Here is a 17,455-nt window from a genome sequence, read left to right as displayed (position 1 = left end):
TGACCCGGTGATGCGGGGACAGAACCCTCCCTCACCCCGCCCCCAGCATCAGCTTCCCATGTGCCGGGGGGGGGGGGGGGGGAGGGGGGAGGTCCTGATTTTCGAAGCCGGTGGGGAGAGCCCTGAGCCTTCGGGACGCCGAGCCAGCCCCAACCTTGCTCTGGCCAGGAAGCCAGCAGCAGGAGGTCAGGACAATGGGCCTGAGCCGGCCAGGCTCCTGACTGGTCCTTAGAAGTCCGGATATGATTAACCCAGCCAGCTGACTGCCTCCGGCTCTGCAGGGACATGAGGCCACGTTCTTCAGGAGAAGGAACATCGGAAATCAAAGGAAACCTGTGCACGGAGCTGGGAGGCCCGTTCAGCTCTCGGGTTCTGTGGCTCTGTGGCTCCTCACTACCCATTGCTCTGCAGCGAGTTTATTTTGTTTTGGTTTGGGGGCCACACCCGGTGATGTCTGGGACTCAGGGGGCCCTGTGGGATGCTGGGATAGAACCCGGGTCGGTGCAACTGCCGACGCAAGCATCCCACCCCTGTGCTATGGTTCTGGTCCTGCTCTACTGGCGGGACGCGGGAGCTCTCACAGGCTCACTCTCCTCCCGTTTGAATCCTCTGTGCTTCCGATGACATGGCCAACTCTTCCTTGACTAGCGTTAGGACCGTTATTTCAGTGCACAGGTCCTGAGGGCCTCTGACAGGCTGTGGTGGAGTTGAGGTCGGCTAATGGACATAGCCTCTGTCATCTCTCTAAGCAGCTTAGGAAAACAATTTCCCAGCAAGGGCAGGGAGAAAGCTCCAGGTGGAGGTGGGGGGGGGGGGGACAGGGAGGAGGGGCTGTGGCACACGCTTTGCATGGGAACGTGTCCCCCTGAGCCCCACCATGAGTGGCCACCAGGAGGGCCAGGAGTAGCCCCCAACACACTGGCAGGTGTGGTTCAGCCAGATCCCCCAAAGAAAGTGTCCGTGACACCTGTCCATTGGCCATGCTGAATCTCCTCCCGGAAACAGATGAGACAGTGACAGCACCTCCCGCCTTCCAGGGGAGCCTCTGACCAGGCCCAGATGTGTCCTTCCCATCCGGCAGGCCCCCATCTTTAGCTCCAAAATGAGAGGCTGAACTGCTGCTCCCACTGAAACAAATGTTTGATGGCCAAACAGGCTGATTCCTCTCCTTCTCCGCCTCGGTCATGGCTGCAACTCCATCCTGCCCCTTGTCTGCCCCACTGTCACCATGCCCCCACCCTGGCACACTGCCTCCCAGCCAAGTCTCTCCTTCCCTAAATTCATGTGCTTTCTATTTGTAACAGATGCACGGCAGCATGAGCTGGGACAAAAGGACAGACTGAGAGCCAGCCCGAGAGTCTGGGGATGCGGAAAGAAAAAAAAAATGTAGACAAAGCTCCAGCTTGTACAGTCGGTCCATTTGTAGAGAGTGTATGTGGGTCTAGTCCATATACGCAGGGCTCGGAGACGGATTTAGAGGCTGTGGCAGGCTGGGTTCCACCCTCCCCCAAAGAGCCGGTTCCTGATCCCTAGCAGTTAGTTACACACGGCAATACAGAGTGACAGGGGCTAGGCAGAGGTAAGGAGGGGAAATCATTCATTTCCCATGGGGGATAGGAACCACCAGGGCCCAGACCAGAGAAGGGAGCACTGGCAAGAGCAGAGATTTGCAGACGTGCTCGGGGAGATGGGGGAGGTGCCAGATGCCGAGGGCTAAGGCAGCCTGCGGAGCCACTGGGAGGAAGGAGTCCTGCTGCCTTCAGTTTAGGGAAACTGATTTCCGAGAATGCATCTGTTCTGTTTGAAGCCACTGAATTGGTGGTAAGTTGTTAGCGTAGCCACCCACCAGAAACAAGCAGCAGGGGCTGGTTTGCACTGACCTGGAAAGAACATGAGAGGCCAGCACAGGGGACGGAGCAAGCGGCAGGGGGATTGTAAGTCGGGGTAGAGTCAGCTTCGGGCCACGGTGTCACGGAGTAAACATCAAACCAGTGTGTTGTACGCCCAGAGCAAGCCTGAAAGCGTAATGCCCACCGGACCCAGCAGCGTCTCTCCAACACCGGCTCGTCCCCTCCTGCTCCCCACAGCTCAGGCCACTTTCTCTTAGATTCAGGATTCTGATGGAGCGGATCTGTGAGCACCAAACCACACTTTGCTGTTTCAGAAGGTCACTGAAGTACTGGGGGTTTTGCACTTGATAATGGTGCCAGGAAACAGAGCGGAAGAAATAAAGCAAACACGTGGCAGGAACTGAGCATCGCCTGGACCAGGAATGTCCCACCACCCCTGTGCTGTCCCCACTAGTGCTGCCGGGGTCAGACAGCCCCGGGTCTTAGCAACTTCACGCCACAGCCCTTATCATCTCTCTCACGGTTTCTGTGCATCAGAAAATTAGGAGAGGGGCTGGAGCGATAGCACAGCGGGGAGGGCATTTGCCTTGCACGTGGCCAACCCAGGTTCGATTCCCAGCATCCCATATGGTCCCCTGAGCACTGCCAAGGGTAATTCCTGAGTGCAGAGCCAGGAGTAACCCCTGTGCAGCGCCGGGTGTGACCCAAAAAGCCAAACAAGAAAAGAAAATTAGGAGAATCTGAGGCAGGTGACCCCTGAGCACAGAGCCTGGAGTAGCCCCTAAGCACTACCAAGTGTGACCCACAGATGCACAGTTACGGGCAGTGGGCTTCGGGTACCTTGGGTAGCTGCACAGCCTGGGGACCACCAGTGGGTGGTTTTGGGCTCTAATAGCTGGGGCCCCACAGTGTCGCTCTCCACGCAGCTCCCGGGGTCTCTGGTGGAGTGAGCGGGGCTACCCCATGGCTGGGGGTCTTGGGGTTGCACTCTAAAAGCCAAAGGCTACTGTGGCTGCTTGGTCCCTCCAGGCGGACTTTCAGACCATCAGCTGTGGGAAAGAGCCTGGGACACAGGAGGGCTTTGCCACCAGGACTGGACACAGCTGTGACTGATCCTGGGAAGGAGGAAGAGCCAGGGAACAGCCATTCATCTGGTGGGAAGGAGGGCAGGCACGCGGGGGTGGTGCGGTGACACCCTTTGGGGCTTAGATAATGGGCCGCTCGCCTGGGCTCATTTTCTCACGGTCTCCGTGTCCTCTGTGTGACCCTCTGTGCCCGGTGTGGCTGCGGGCATGTCCAGCAGGGATGGACTCTGCTTTATCACAGAGTCCCCCTGGACAGCCTCTGCTCCTAGTCACATGGCTCCCAGCCAGGCACAGGGGAGGGGGCCTGAGCTGCTGACGCCTGAGAATCTGGGTCCCGCCATCATTCCCCGTGATGGCATCCAGGGGCCGTCTGGCCTGGCGTGTGAGGACTCTGCGAGGGACCCACTCTGAGCTCGGGGTCTGGGTCAGCTCGGTCACTGTCATGCAGCCCTTACTGACCAAGACAATCCCCCATCCTGGGGAGCTTCGTCAGGGTCACAGAAGGGGGGACGCTAGGGGTAACCTCTGTAGCTTTCCCTGCAAAAGAGCCAGAGCCCAGATGCCTCCAAGCAAGCAAATTACTGTATCACTGTATCACTGTCATTCCGTTGTCATCGATTTGTTCGAGTGGGCACCAGTCTCCATTGTGAGACTTGTTGTTACTGTTTTTGGCATATCAAATACGCCACAGGGAACTTGCCAGGTTCTGCCGTGGGGGCGAGATACTCTGAGCTTGCCGGGCTCTCCAAGAGGAACCAAAGCCAGGTCAGCTAGGTGCAAAGCCAATGCCCTACCCGCTGTACTATCGCTCCAGCCCAGCAAACAAATAAATAAACAAATCCCCAGGCCCAGGAGTAATATCTGAGCACAGAGGGAGGAAGCCCTGAGTGTAGGTGTGGCCCAAAACACTAAAAAGACAAACAACAACAAAGACAGAAATGGTCAGGTGAGTAAATTAGTCCTTAGAGAGAGGAAAGATGGACAGACATCTAGATGCTGTCCCCTGGATGGAGCCCCTCCCACCCCATTGCCACTGGACCAAAATCCACTCTACAAATTTCACCAAGGGCCCTGCAGATGGCCCAGTGGTTGGTGCCCCGGGAAGAGGCCCTAGGCAACACCAAGTGAGGACCCTCAAATTTTAGAATAAATAAAAATTTCACTAAACACAACATAGGCTTAATACCCTCATCCTCACCAGTCAAAAGCCCCAGGATTATAATCCTAAACGTTTATGGTTTAGGAGTATGTTATTTCATGAGGCATATTTTCATACCATATTAGTCATGGATACAACTTCTTTATTTGAAAGGATTTAAAAAAGAAGGAAGAATTTAAAATAGATTACAGATATCAGTATTTGAAACTCCTTCAATATCGAAAGCAATGTTTCAGGTCCATTGAAGTCACTGTCACTGTCACTGTCATCCTGTTGCTCATCAATTTGCTCAAGCAGGCACCAGTAACGTCTCTCATTGTGAGACTTATTGTTACTGTTTTTAACATATCGAATACACCATGGGTAGCTTGCCAGGCTCTGCCGTGTGGGCGCAATACTCTCGGTAGCTTGCCAGGCTCTCCAAAGAGGGGCAGAGGAATTGAACACAGCTTGGCCGCGTGCAAGGCGAACGCCCTACCGCAGTTTTTAAAAAAGCTTTATGAAAAGTTTTTATGAGAAGTGTGGGAGCTTTGGGGTATAGCCGATGTTCAAGCTCGGATTAATGCTCTGAGATATTTCTCAGTCCAGAAAGGGCCAGTCTCGACATTTGCAGCAGAGGACTGAGCCTGAAGTGCAGCCGCTGAGTGAAACTGGTGGGTCAGAGAAAGACAAACACCACATGATACCTGAATCCGGAAAAGTATGATTGGCCAGAGATGCCCAAAGGGCTAGCACAGGCCTGGCATGGAAAAGACTCAGGATCCATCCTCAGCATGGTGGAGCACCACTGGGAGTGGCCCCTGAGCATCGCACACAAGCAGCCCATAAGTACCACCAGGTGTGGCCCAAGAAACAAAGCAAAAGTAGAAATCAGGGGACAGAGCAATAGTACAGTAGGGAGGGACTTTGCCGTGCATGTGGCTGACCTGGGTTCCATCCCAGCATCCCATGTGGTCCCCTGAGCACTGCCAAGAGTGATTTCTGAGTGCAGAGCCAGGAGTAACCCCTGAGCATCACTGGGTGTGGCAAAAACAAACAAACAAACAAAAACAGAGAGAAAGAGAAATAGAAATCAGAGAAGTAGGGCATGAGGAAGGGGCGACATCTAGAGCAGTGCCTTCAGCAGACAGGAAGTGCTGGGGCTCTTTGGCATTGTCCCCAGGGTGCGGCTCACAATACTCCACTCAAGGTCTGAAACGTGCCCACAGAGCAGATGGCAGACATTCTCCCCAAACACACAGAAAGCCTCGACGTGAGGTGCTGCACACGCTGACTGAGCTTGCTGCGGTCCTTAGCCTGTTAGTTATGTAGCCATCACATTAACCACTTTAAGCATTTTTTTTTAGGGATCAGTTCTATCCCACTAAGGCTGGGATGTGTGTTTTAATTCTCTATATTTGGAGTTTGGGAGCCACACCTGGCAGTACTCAGGTGATAGTCTGACTCTGTGCTCAGGGGCGTTCCCAGAGGTGTTCAGACTGTGTGAGCACCCAGTGAGCATTGGCCACATACAGCAATGCTCAGGGCTTACTCCTGGCTCTACTCTCAGGGATCACTCCTGATAGAGCTCGGGATCCTATGGGGTGTCGGGGATTGAACCCAGGTCAGCTACATGCAAGGTAAGCACTCTCTCCACTGTGCTATCGCTCGGTGCCCAAGGCAAGCATAAACTCCCTCCCCAGTCAGAATCCTTCTGTTAGAAACCCCTGTGGTAGCATCCAATCAGATCCATCTCTGGCGGGTACACTTGAGGCTCACAGAGACAAATAACTTTCTCCAGCCAAGCCTCACTTTCCTGTTCAGAGATGCTCTAAGAAATTTAGTATCACTCTGTCTTCAGCTTGAATCATCCAAAGTACACACCGTACCTAAAACAAAAATGTCAGAATTATTTATCCTGAAGCTGAATGAATCGATAACGCTGTGTGCTCAGATGGCAACTTTGAAGAATTCTCATTATTGCCATTATCTTACAAGGGAACATATTGCAAATCAATCAACCAGATATTGGTTGAATGCAAATTCTGTGCAGAGTTCTAGCCATGATCAGCAATATTCAGGATGTCTGATCCTTTCCTTCCTCCCTTTCATCCCTCCACCAGCATCTCCAGGTACCGACTCCAACGAGGCCCCGTGCCAGGTGTCAGGGGGATAAAGAGCCATTTAGATCTGCTTCTCGCTCTCAAGTGGTCCGTGATTTACTAGAGAAGAAAAGACCCCTCAAGACCTTCTCTATTTGAAGAAAGAAACTTGCTTTTATAAGAAACTTGCTTTTTCTTCCTGGTTATTCCTAAGTAATGGCCAACTCTCACCTCACCCCCGCATTTCTGCCCCCAGTCGCAGACAATTTCTCTCTTGCCTTTCTAAAAGCCCTTGCCTGAAATCTTGCTCCTGAGGTTGGCCAGCGGCCTGGAGCGTGGCTGTGGCTGGGTAGTGGAGGTAGTGGAGTGGGAAGGAATGGGAGTGAAGATAGATGGTTGGCAACTACACCACCTCTGCTTCGCTGATGACATCGTTCTCATAACACCAAACGTTAGCCAAGCGGCACAAATGCTGGCCGACTTCGACTGCAAGTGTGGAAAGGTCTGACTGCAGCTGAATCTCACCAAGACAATGTTCATGAAAAACGAACTAGTCCCTGACGTTCCATTTGCTCTCAATGCAATGAACATCTCCGAATGCAGTAGCTCTCAACCTGGGTTGAGAACTCAACATGAGGAATGACTTGGCGCCAGAATTGCGCGGAGGAAGAGAGCAGCATGGAACGCCTTTAAGAGTGTTGAAGAAGTGGTGAAGAGGATGAAGAACCTCTGGCTCCAGGCACATGCTTTCGATTCCACCGTTCTTCCTGCACTAACATACGCCTCAGAGACCTGGGCCCTACGAAAACAGAATGAGAATGCTATTCGGGTATCTCAAAGAGGAATCGAAAGAGCTATCCTTGTATATCATGTTTCACTCAAATGAGAGAAGGAATCCGGAGTTTCGACCTCCGTCGACAGTCAAGAATCAGGGATGCTGTGTCATTTGCCAAGACATCAAAAATTGGATGGGCCGGACAGTAATGCAATTCAGAGAAAACCGCTGGACTAGAGCTGTTACCAATTGGATTCCATGGGACATCAAAAGACCACATGGCCACCCACCAACGAGATGGTCAGACATTTTTGTCAAAACCCTGAATGAACAGTTTGAAGTTCTTCCTGTTCCTGGAGTGAGCAGATACCACTGGGCTACACTAGCATGCAACAGGGACAAATGGAGATGTTACTGGCGCCTACTCAAGCAAATCGAAGTTCAACGGGATGACAAGTGATACAAGTGATGTTGGCCAGATACCAAACTAAGTGACCAAGAGACATCAGTAAAGATACAGACATGGGGTTAAGCAAAACTAGTAATACTACTACTACTACTACTACTACTACTACTAATAATAATAATAATAATAATAATAATAATAAAAACCTATCTGTCAAATATAATAGTTGGTAATTAACCAGAGTGATCTGCCCCTCCCCCACCCTGCAACGGGCACTCTGACCCCCCCCTCCCCTTTCCACTGGCATCCAGGTCTGCACCCCGCCCTGTACCAGCTCTCCAGCCTCTTTCTCTCCTGCCAACTCCTGTTTGCCTCCTTTCCTCCATCCTGTTTCCAGGCTGGTCACAATTTCACAGTCTGATGTCACCTTCCCTGGATCTCAAAGCACTCTGGCTGGTTTCTCAGGATTTTCCAATTTCCGCTACGATTTCTTTTTTACCACCAGGTAAGACCTAGTTCTTCATTTCTAAGAAAAAGTATAGTCTTTTAAGAAGTATATTTCTACTACCAACTCCTAACTCAATTATGTGATAACACAGTCTACGTGCTACCAATACTTTGAAATTTGCCAAGCCTAGCTTTATGCCCTCGTTTTGGTCAATTTTCATAAATGTTTCATATGTGTTTAAAATGATGTGTGTTCTCTAATGATCTAATATGCCCATTAAATTAATCAATTAGTAATGGGTTCTTCAAATATCCCATCTCCTACTGATTTTTTGTCTGTTTGCCCCATCAATTATTGAAGGCTTTTTTTAAACCAGTGACTCTCAAAATGTGGTTCCCAAATCAGAAACATCAGCAGCCCTGAGAGCCTGAGAGAAGTGGAGACTCTCCGACTTCACGCTAGGCCTGTTCAGTCAGGAGCACTGGAGGAGAGCCAGAGCCAGCACCTGAGCTTCCATGCCATGGACTGCGCCGTGTGTGTGTGTGTGTGTGTGTATGAGTGTGTATGTGTGTGTGCATGAGTGTGTGTAACTGTGTGTGTATGAGTATGTGTGTGAGTGTAGGTGTAGATGTGTGTGGGTGTGTGTGTGTGTTGTGAGTGTGCAGGTGAATGTGTGTAGCTAACCTTCACTTTCATGAAGGGAGACTTGGAGATCTGCCACATTTACTTCAAAATTTTCCACCTCTGTACACAGTAGCTTTATTACAAATTCTTTTTCTTGATTTTTGTTTTTGCCTTTTTTTAGGTGCTCTGGGGCTATTCCCAGCTCTGTGCTCAGCGGCCACTCCTGGCAGTGCTCAGGAGACCTTATGAGGTGCGAGAGATTAACCAGGGATTGGCCACATGCATGCAAGACAAGCCTGAACCCCTGTACTAGCTCCCTGGTTCAAAGCAGTTTAAAATTGTTTTATATCTGAACTGAATATTTTATGACTACAAATGACACTATGCATAGGGTTTAAAATAAAAGCAGCACTCTGTTGTAAAGCAATCTCTGTGCCATGTGAGGTGGAGGCAGCGCAGGAGGTGGGGGGGAGAAAGAGACAGAGAGAGACAGAGACAGAGATACAGAGAGAGAGAGAGAGAGAGAGAGAGAGAGAGAGAGAGAGAGAGAGAGAGAGATCTTAAAGGGCTCATTGAATCTTCAAGGGCTATTTTTTGCCTCTACCAGGTCAGAATAGCACGACCAGCCTTGGTCATTTCCTACCTGACCCCAAGAGTTCGCCCCTCTAGGGCTACCGCACCCCCGCCCTGCAACTTGATTCCTTTTTGTATTTATTTCATTTGGGGCTGGAGCGATAGCACAGCGGGTAGGGCATTTGCCTTGCACACGGCCAACCTGGGTTCGATTCCTCCATCCCTCTCAGAGAGCCCCAGCAAGCTACCGAGAGTATCTCACCCCCACTGCAGAGCCTAGCAAGCTCCCCGTGGCATATTCAATATGCCAAAAACAGTAACAACAAGTCTCACAATAGAGACGTTACTGGTGCCCGCTCAAGCAAATCGATGAGCAATGAGATGACAGTGACAGTGACAGTGAACAGGTCAGAAGTTCAAGACAGGCACCTCCTTTTTGGGGATGGGGGGCTCCCAAGATGTGCCCAAGGAATTAATTCTCGGCCAATTCTCCTACAACTGAGCTTCCAACTCAGTGTGATGGTCCAAGGATGTGGGGATAATGCTTGGCCCTGTGGACCTAGCGATACTGGTGCCCCCAGCAGTGCCCTGCGGCCTCTGCCAAACCCAGTGGTTCCCTGTAGCACCGGGAACCAGGGACTCAAACCACATCTGCGACATGCTACACACACACGAACTGGACCCCAGGAAACTTCCCTTCTGAAATTTCTTTTTAATTCCATCATCCGCTTCTGGTAAGGCTCTCATTTTTCTGTCACCATCGAAGTGAAACACAGAAGAGGGAATCTACACTTTTATGGGAAGTCTGTCCCACGAGAGCTCCTTCCTCCAATAATGGGAATATTAGCTCTGTACGGGCAGTGGAGCAGCAGAGCGGGAGAGCGGGATGCAGAATCCCAGGGACACCAGGCCCTCAGAGGGAGTGCTCCTCCGGCCCCGCCCCCGACTGCTGGGAGTAACGAGCACGCTGATTTCACTGGTTCTGCACTCCGAGCCAACAGACTGTGAAAGTACAAGTCTCATGCTCAGTAAGAAGGAAGTAAGGTGCCTTCGTTGACATGCCAGGGCAAGTATTAGCAGGGAACCACCCCAGAAAGTGGGGGTCTTTACCCAGAAAGCTGGTCTTAGTACACTTTACATTATTGCATTATTTTTCAAATACTGGAGTGCTTTGTTTGTTTTTTTTTTCTTTTTGGGTCACACCTGGCGATTCACAGGGGTTACTTTTGGCTCATGCACTCAGGAATTACTCCTGGTGGTGCTCGGGGAACCATATGGGATGCTGGAAGTCAAACCTGGGTCGGCCGCGTGCAAGGCAAACGCCCTACCCTCTGTGCTATCACTCCAGCTCCCTGGAGTGCTTTTAACACCTTCCAAGCAGAAGTGAAAAGAAGTGATCTAAACATTTGAGATATAAGGGAACGGCGTTCCACGTTTTGCTGTTAAAAAGCTAGTAAGTAGAGAGGGCTGGGGATAGAGCACGCATGCGTGGAAACCGAAGCTCAGTATGAACTGAAAGTCTGGTGAACTGCCGACAGCTGAGAAAAGAGCAGAAAGACTCCAGCACAGAGAGTCACAAAGGCGAGGATGGTGGTGCCCTATCACCCCACGGCCCGTCCCCGTGGGGGTTCCCGTCACCCTCACAGACTCACCCACATCAGCAGAAAGGAAAGAGCCTCACCGCCGACGTTCCGTCACTGCCACGCGCTGCCCGCTCCTGCAGAACATTTTCCAAGACTGTTACTCGCACTCCAGTGTGCTGCTATAAATAATTAAAACCAAATAAATTAAGAACGGTTAAATCGTTTAAACTCCTGTCAAAATAAATTGGCTACTAGTCTGCGGCTTACAGGATCTGAGGTTCATACTTCGAGTTCGTTGTTTCTCATTAAATCGAAGTCCCAAAGTTACACTTCCAATTTCTAGATGCCAAATTATGTCACTTTTCCGATTTTGCCAAATGCATTAGAAAAACAAGCTTAAATGGGCCAACGAGAAGGCTTTATAAACTGGCTATGGAAGGTGGGTGGACATCTCACATTCTCACTGCCCAAGTCCAGAGACCGTGCTGTCTCCCAGTCCGGGAGCTACCAGTTTCACAAGCCACATGCCCCGGTGTTTGGTTTCAGAGAGATGGTCCTCGGGGCTTGAGCAATAGCACAGCGGGTAGGGCATTTGCCTTGCATGCAGCCGACCCGGGTTCAATTCCCAGCATCCCATATGGTCCCCTGAGCACTGCCAGGGGTGATTCCTGAGTGCAGAGCCAGGAGTAACCCCTGTGCATCGACGGGTGTGACCCAAAAAAGCAAAAAACAAACAAACAAACAAACAGAGAGATGGTCCTCGTATTCAGGAGGTTAACATATGTGTTCACATGCATGTAGTTTTTGCATCCAAAGTTAACAGTTTGGGAGGAGAGCTCACAGAAAGAGTGCATGCTTGCAGTTATGAGACACTGGATTTGACCCACTCCATACCACACAAAACTAAAAAAATAAATGCGTGAAAGGAAAGAAAGAAACTTGGGTGCCAGAGTAGTAGAAGAGTGGGGAAGGCACTGGTCTTGCATGTGGCTGACTGAGATTTGATCCCCAGCATCCCAGAGGGTCCCCTTAGCCCACCAAGAGTGACCACTGAGCACAGAGTCAAAAGTAATCAGTTACGCACCGAGTGTGGCCCCCAAACACCAGAAACAAGAAAAGAGAAAAGAACCAGGAGAAAGCTCAGAGGACTGGACAGGACCTTGCACCCCAGCACCGCGTGGTCCCCCAAGGCACCACTGGGACTGGCCCCTGGCACTGCTAGCTGCAACCCCAAGCCCCCAAGAAAGGAAAAAAATCAATAATTTGTTGGAGAAATAAAGGATGTACAAAACGGTCAGTGACAGCAGTAGCACACCACACATGTTAAGTGCCATGGATGCACCAGGACGGGGCTCAGTGTTGGGTGAGAGTGGTGGTGAGCTGCCTTAAGCTCCCCGGAGAATTTCTGGGAAGTTGGGGGTGCTCAGGAATGCAACCCCCAGCAGAGCCCCAGGAATAGTAGACAGCTCCAAAACAAGCGAACCATGCAAAGAAAGGAAGAGAAATTAATCAATCAGTCTTTAAATAAAGGAAAAAAACTACCTTGAATAAGTACATAGCAATTGTTGATGGCTTTTTATGAAACTATCAAAGGATTGGGAGGATTAAAAGAGGTTGACAGCAAAGGCAGAACAGCGCTCAGCAAAAGAGTGCAGTCCTGGGGGATCGACAAACTGAGACCCACACAGAATGCCAGGAGGACTGTGGACAGAGAGAGAGGCATCTAAGGGTGCTTACACGGTGCTGAGTGAGGGCTTAAGGAGTTCTGACCAGACCCACACTGCCCATTGCACAGCACACAACACTGAAATCGCAACATCATTAGCTGTGAGTGCTTCCCATGGGGCAATGATCATGTTCATTTTACAAAACAAGTAACTGAAACTCTGAAAGGTTCGTAACTGCCCAGAGTCATGCAGTTAAGCATGGACTGGCACTGACTAGGTTTGTAGATGCCCGCTCTGGCTCCCAGAGACAGCTGCCTGCAATCTCCAGGGTGGGGAGAAGATGTGGGGGAAGGAGCAAGTGTTAGAGGCTAGGCAGGCACCCCCAAATATTCCACAGACTCAGAGTTTTGTTTCAAATGAAGGAGTCTTTCTTAGCAGGCCAGTGATGCTTTCTCTCAAGCCCAGTCTGATGAGCAAGGCACTGCTGAGAGCAAAACTCGAGGATTTTTTTTAGGGGGGAGGGCAAAACTGTATCCTGGAACTCCACTAAGCAAGCAAGCAGGTTACAGAAGCAAGAGTTAGTGAAGCTGAATCCTGACCCCAGCCACAGCTCCGTTGTGGCAGCATTACTCGAACCCTATCCCGAAAATAGGAACAGGGTGCAGTCAACTCCCATTGCCCTGTGTGTGTGTGTGTGTGTGTGTGTGTGTGTGTGTGTGTGTGTGTGTGACCTCCCCCGGTGTTTTGGTGCGGAATTCCTGACTATAACAAAGGGAGTGAAGCTGAGGCACTGGCCAGAGCACGAGGATGTCTGGAATGGCTCCTTGAGGCGGTGACAGAAGCATCCTCTTTAAAAGTAGGAGTAGGAGTTTGGGGCGAGGGACCCAACTCAGAAGTCTAAGTTCCAGTCTCGGCATCACATGGTTCCTGTAGCGCTGTAAGGCATGGCCCTTCAGCCACCACCAGGAAATGCAGCTCAGGAGATGGACAGGGCCAGCATGGGCAAGACGAACAGGAACTGCAAACACGCATCAGTGGCTACCACAGTCACCAAAACCAAGGCCACTGGGGGCCGGGGGCGGGAGTAGGGGGACAGAGGTCAACCGGTTCCCTCCCCTGAGCCCAGGTCCTAAGAGCAAGAATCACAGGAGCGCAGGGAGCTGAGACCAGCCCCACAAGGCTGACAGACAGCAGGGCCAGAACCTTCCGTAGGGGACCCTGCGCAGCCGGCCAGGCCTCCAAGAGCATGAAGTCAGGGACCACAGGAGGGAGCAGGCTGTGAGGGTATCCAGGGACAGAGTGGATGCAGGTTACTGCTGATGGATGCCACAGGATGTGGGAGGCTTCTGTGGAACCCGAGTGAAAGGTGACTTACTCCTCGGGAAGGGTCTGGAGAGGGGAGCAGGCCTGTGGGCAAATGAGGGCTTTCACGCCTGTTTTTTTTGTTGTTGTTGTTTGTTTGTTTGTTTGTTTTTAACTGAAACACCATGAGATAGAGCATTACATAGCTGTTCATGATTGAGTTTCAGTCATACAATGTTCCAACACCCATCCCTCTACCAGTGTAATTTCCCAGCACCAGTGTCCCCAGTTTCCCTCCCACCCCATCAAGTCACCCCACCCCCACCTGCCTCTATGGCAAGCACCTCTCTCTCCCTTCCTCTCTCTCCATCTCTCTCCCTCTCTCTCTCCCTTCCTCTCTCTCTCCCTTCCTCTCTCTCTCCCTTCCTCTCTCTCTCCCTTCCTCTCTCTCTCTCTCTCTCTCTCTCTCTCTCTCTCTCTCTCTCTCTCTCTCTCTCTCTCTCTCTCTCTCTCTCTCTCTCTCTTCCTCTCCCCCCCCCACTCTCTCTCCCTGGCTTTTAGCTTCTGGGAGCCTCTAAAGCTGCAGGCAAATAGCAAGAGGATGAAAATCTGTGTCTATCACTCGGATATGATTTCTTAATACCCCCGAATATCAATTCGCCAGGCCCCGCTGGGTGTGCCAGTTCCTCTGTGAATTCAAAAAGCATCTGTGGGGCCACGACTCACTCAATAGGCTGGAGCATGTATTGTGCCTGCAGGAGGCCCAGGGCCAACCTCGGCATTACCGGGTCCTTGGAAAACCAAAAGCCAAACAAACAAAAACATTCTTGGGGATGTGACTTGGTGGTCAAGCTCATGCCTGGCATGCGGAAAATGAGGGTTTGATCCCTGGCAACCACACACACACACATATACACACATCCCTTTTTTCAAGCTGGAGCAACAATACAGTGGGTTAGGCATTTACCTTGCACACGGCCAACCCGGGTTCAAACCCCGGCATCCCATATGGTTCCTCAAGCACTGCCAGGAGTGATTCCTGAGTGTAGAGCCAGAAGTAAGCCCTGAGCATTGCTGGGTGTGACCCCCAAAAAAGAAAAGAAATCCCTTTCCTATAGAGATATACAAGTATAGATTTAATACCTTAGACTAGTAAGCAAAATCACTCAACTGTTAACAAGAGCTCACAGCGGTGAACACCCGTGGGCCTGCCCACCGGGGAAGCTATCCATTGGACTGCACTGCCTCCTTGTGGAGCCCAGCTGCCACCGCAGAGGGAAGCTGGCTCTGTTTCTGAAGCACACGCTTTCTTTCGCTGGAAATAAGCCAATAGAAACTAATTCTTAACCTATATAATTGAGCACCGAGCACTGCCTGGAGTGGGGTTGTGGGGAGTTTGGCCGTGTCTGGTATTTCCCACAAGAAAATCTTAACTAATGGTAATCACTACATATGGCCTTAAAAAGCAGCTGGAATTGGAAGAAATTGGAAAAGTAATTGGAAAAGACTTGAATCGTAGCTTTATTAAGTTACCAAGTAGCCACGGACTGATTAGAAATAAAGCTAGAAGCAGAACTAAAGGAATTTCCCCCTGTTCTTCAGTCCAAATCACAGCCTGGTTTTCTGCCGAGTACCAACCAAAACATAAGCTTGGTTCAGCGTTACAGTCGCATACTCTGAAGGCTTGGGGGTGACACCCGGACGGTAAGGAATGAGTTTTCTAACCTTTGGGGAACAGGCTCATCCAAACTCTGTAAAAGCTGGTTGGCACTTACCGTGCAGACAGAGGAAGCGAGGTCTCCTTTCCAGGTTTGGGGCAACTCCTGACTGGAGCACAGCGCCTGCTGATGGGAGCCCCAGGTTTAAGCCTAGAAAGCTCCAAAGGGATGAAAATGATCACAAACCCTTATGTTGATTTTCTAAAACATCAGAGATCAGATGCTTGGCTCCAAGCCAGGCACTATTCTGGTTTTCGGGGCACAACACAAACAGAATAGAAGGACAGCTTTTTATTATTATTTTTTTATTTTTTTGCATTTTGGGTCACACCCAGTGATGCTCAGGGATTACTCCTGGCTCTGCACTCAGAAATTTCTCCTGGCGGTGCTCAAGAGATCATATGGGATGGCGGGGATCAAAGCCGGGTTGGCCACATGAAAGAAAAATGTCCTCCCCACTGGACTCTCACTCCTGCCTGGCTTCTATTCTTTTAGAGGGGATTGTTCTGGTTTTCACAAACACACACTGGTGGCGCTCAGGGGCCACTTCTAGCTCAGTAATTAGGGAGTGACTCCAGGGAGTGCTCAGGGAACCAAGAGGTGCCAGAGGTTGAACTTGGCCTGCGCGCATGCACAGTATGCCCAAGACTCTGTGGAGCTCGCTCTCCAGCCCCATAGCTCTCCTCCAAAAAAATCCATATAGTCCCTGTGGAGAAAGGGGGTTATGAGTTGAATGATCAGCTTTGGGATGTCGCCTTAGAAATATTTTATGTTAATGTGAGGGCTAAGTTGGAGATATATCGTTTGTTGGACAGGGGACAGAGTTGGAACCACCATTATAAATGGTTGCACTTTCTCCCTGTTCTTCCTGGAGCCTGGCAGTCACACCCATGAATAAGCTCATTTACTGGCCATGATCCAGAGACTCATAAATAAATATTGTAAGAGATAAACAAGCTGCAGAGATGCTTTTGGACCCCAAAGTCATCATCCAGTTAAAAATTTAACTCCAGGGGCTGGAGCAATAGCACAGCAGGTAGGCCGTTTGCCTTGCACGCGGCTGACCCGGGTTTGATTCCCAGCATCCCATATGGTCCCATGAGCACTGCCAGGGGTAATTCCTGAGCGCAGAGCCAGGAGTGATCCCTGTGCATTGCCGGGTGTGACCCAAAAAGCAAAAAAAAAAAAAAAATTAACTTCAGCTGTATCACCCCATTCAAAATTTTAGAATTCCTGGAGCACATGGCTGCAAATGCTGCAAACACTGCACCACTGGTATACCAGGAGTAGCATGCCACATTGGATGGGATGGAAAGGAGAAGGCAACCAATCTCCATTAAGAAGATATTAACACACAAGGCTTAACCTGCAACAACATGTTAGTAATCTCTTGTACAAGGGCTTAGTAGCTCCAGGGTGAGACACACAATCTTCACACACTGTCTTTTTTTTTTTTTTTTGCTTTTTGTGTCACACCCAGCAATACACAAGGATTACTCCTGGCTCTGCACTCAGGAATTACCCCTGGTGGTGCTCAGGGGACCATAGGGGATGCTGGGAATTGAACCCAGGTTGGTCGCGTGCAAAGCAAATGCCCTACCCACTGTGCTATTGCTCCAGCCCCCACACACTGTCTTTTAAGGAAAGCTTTTCTCATCACTTTTAGCGAATTATTCATAACAAGTAACATAAAATAAACTATTTAGGACCTGCTATAAGGGTTGGGTTGGGAAAGTTGGAAATAATGGTGGTGGGAAGGTGCAAGGGTGGTGGGATTGGTTGTTGGAATATTGAATGTAATAAATCATCATGAACAACTTTATAACAATAAAAAAACTTTAATATAGAAAGATGAAAATCGTGTGTTTTCAGTCATTAAACCAGTTTTCACTGTCCATTGTATGGAAGAAAAGAGTGAAATGCAAACAGTGGTGGTCCTGAAAACAGGAAATGATGCATGTATGTGAGTGTGTGTGAGAGAGACAGACCCACAGACAGACAGAGACAGAGACCTGGGCCATGTGGAGGTGTAGCCTGCTGTGTTCCCTTGCCCATGCTGAGGCTGAGAGGTAGCCACAACAGGTTTCAAAGAGCTACAGGCAGGGGTGGGAGGAAACAAGAGGACATGCTCACTAGGGTCTCAGTTGTGGCTTGGTGGCACGTGCCTCTCCTGGTGAGACCCTG

Source organism: Sorex araneus, chromosome 3, assembly GCF_027595985.1.
Source record: "Sorex araneus isolate mSorAra2 chromosome 3, mSorAra2.pri, whole genome shotgun sequence".
Classification (NCBI taxonomy): domain Eukaryota; kingdom Metazoa; phylum Chordata; class Mammalia; order Eulipotyphla; family Soricidae; genus Sorex; species Sorex araneus.
The sequence above is the reverse complement of the archived record's forward strand: the minus strand, read 5'-3'. Positions refer to the sequence as shown.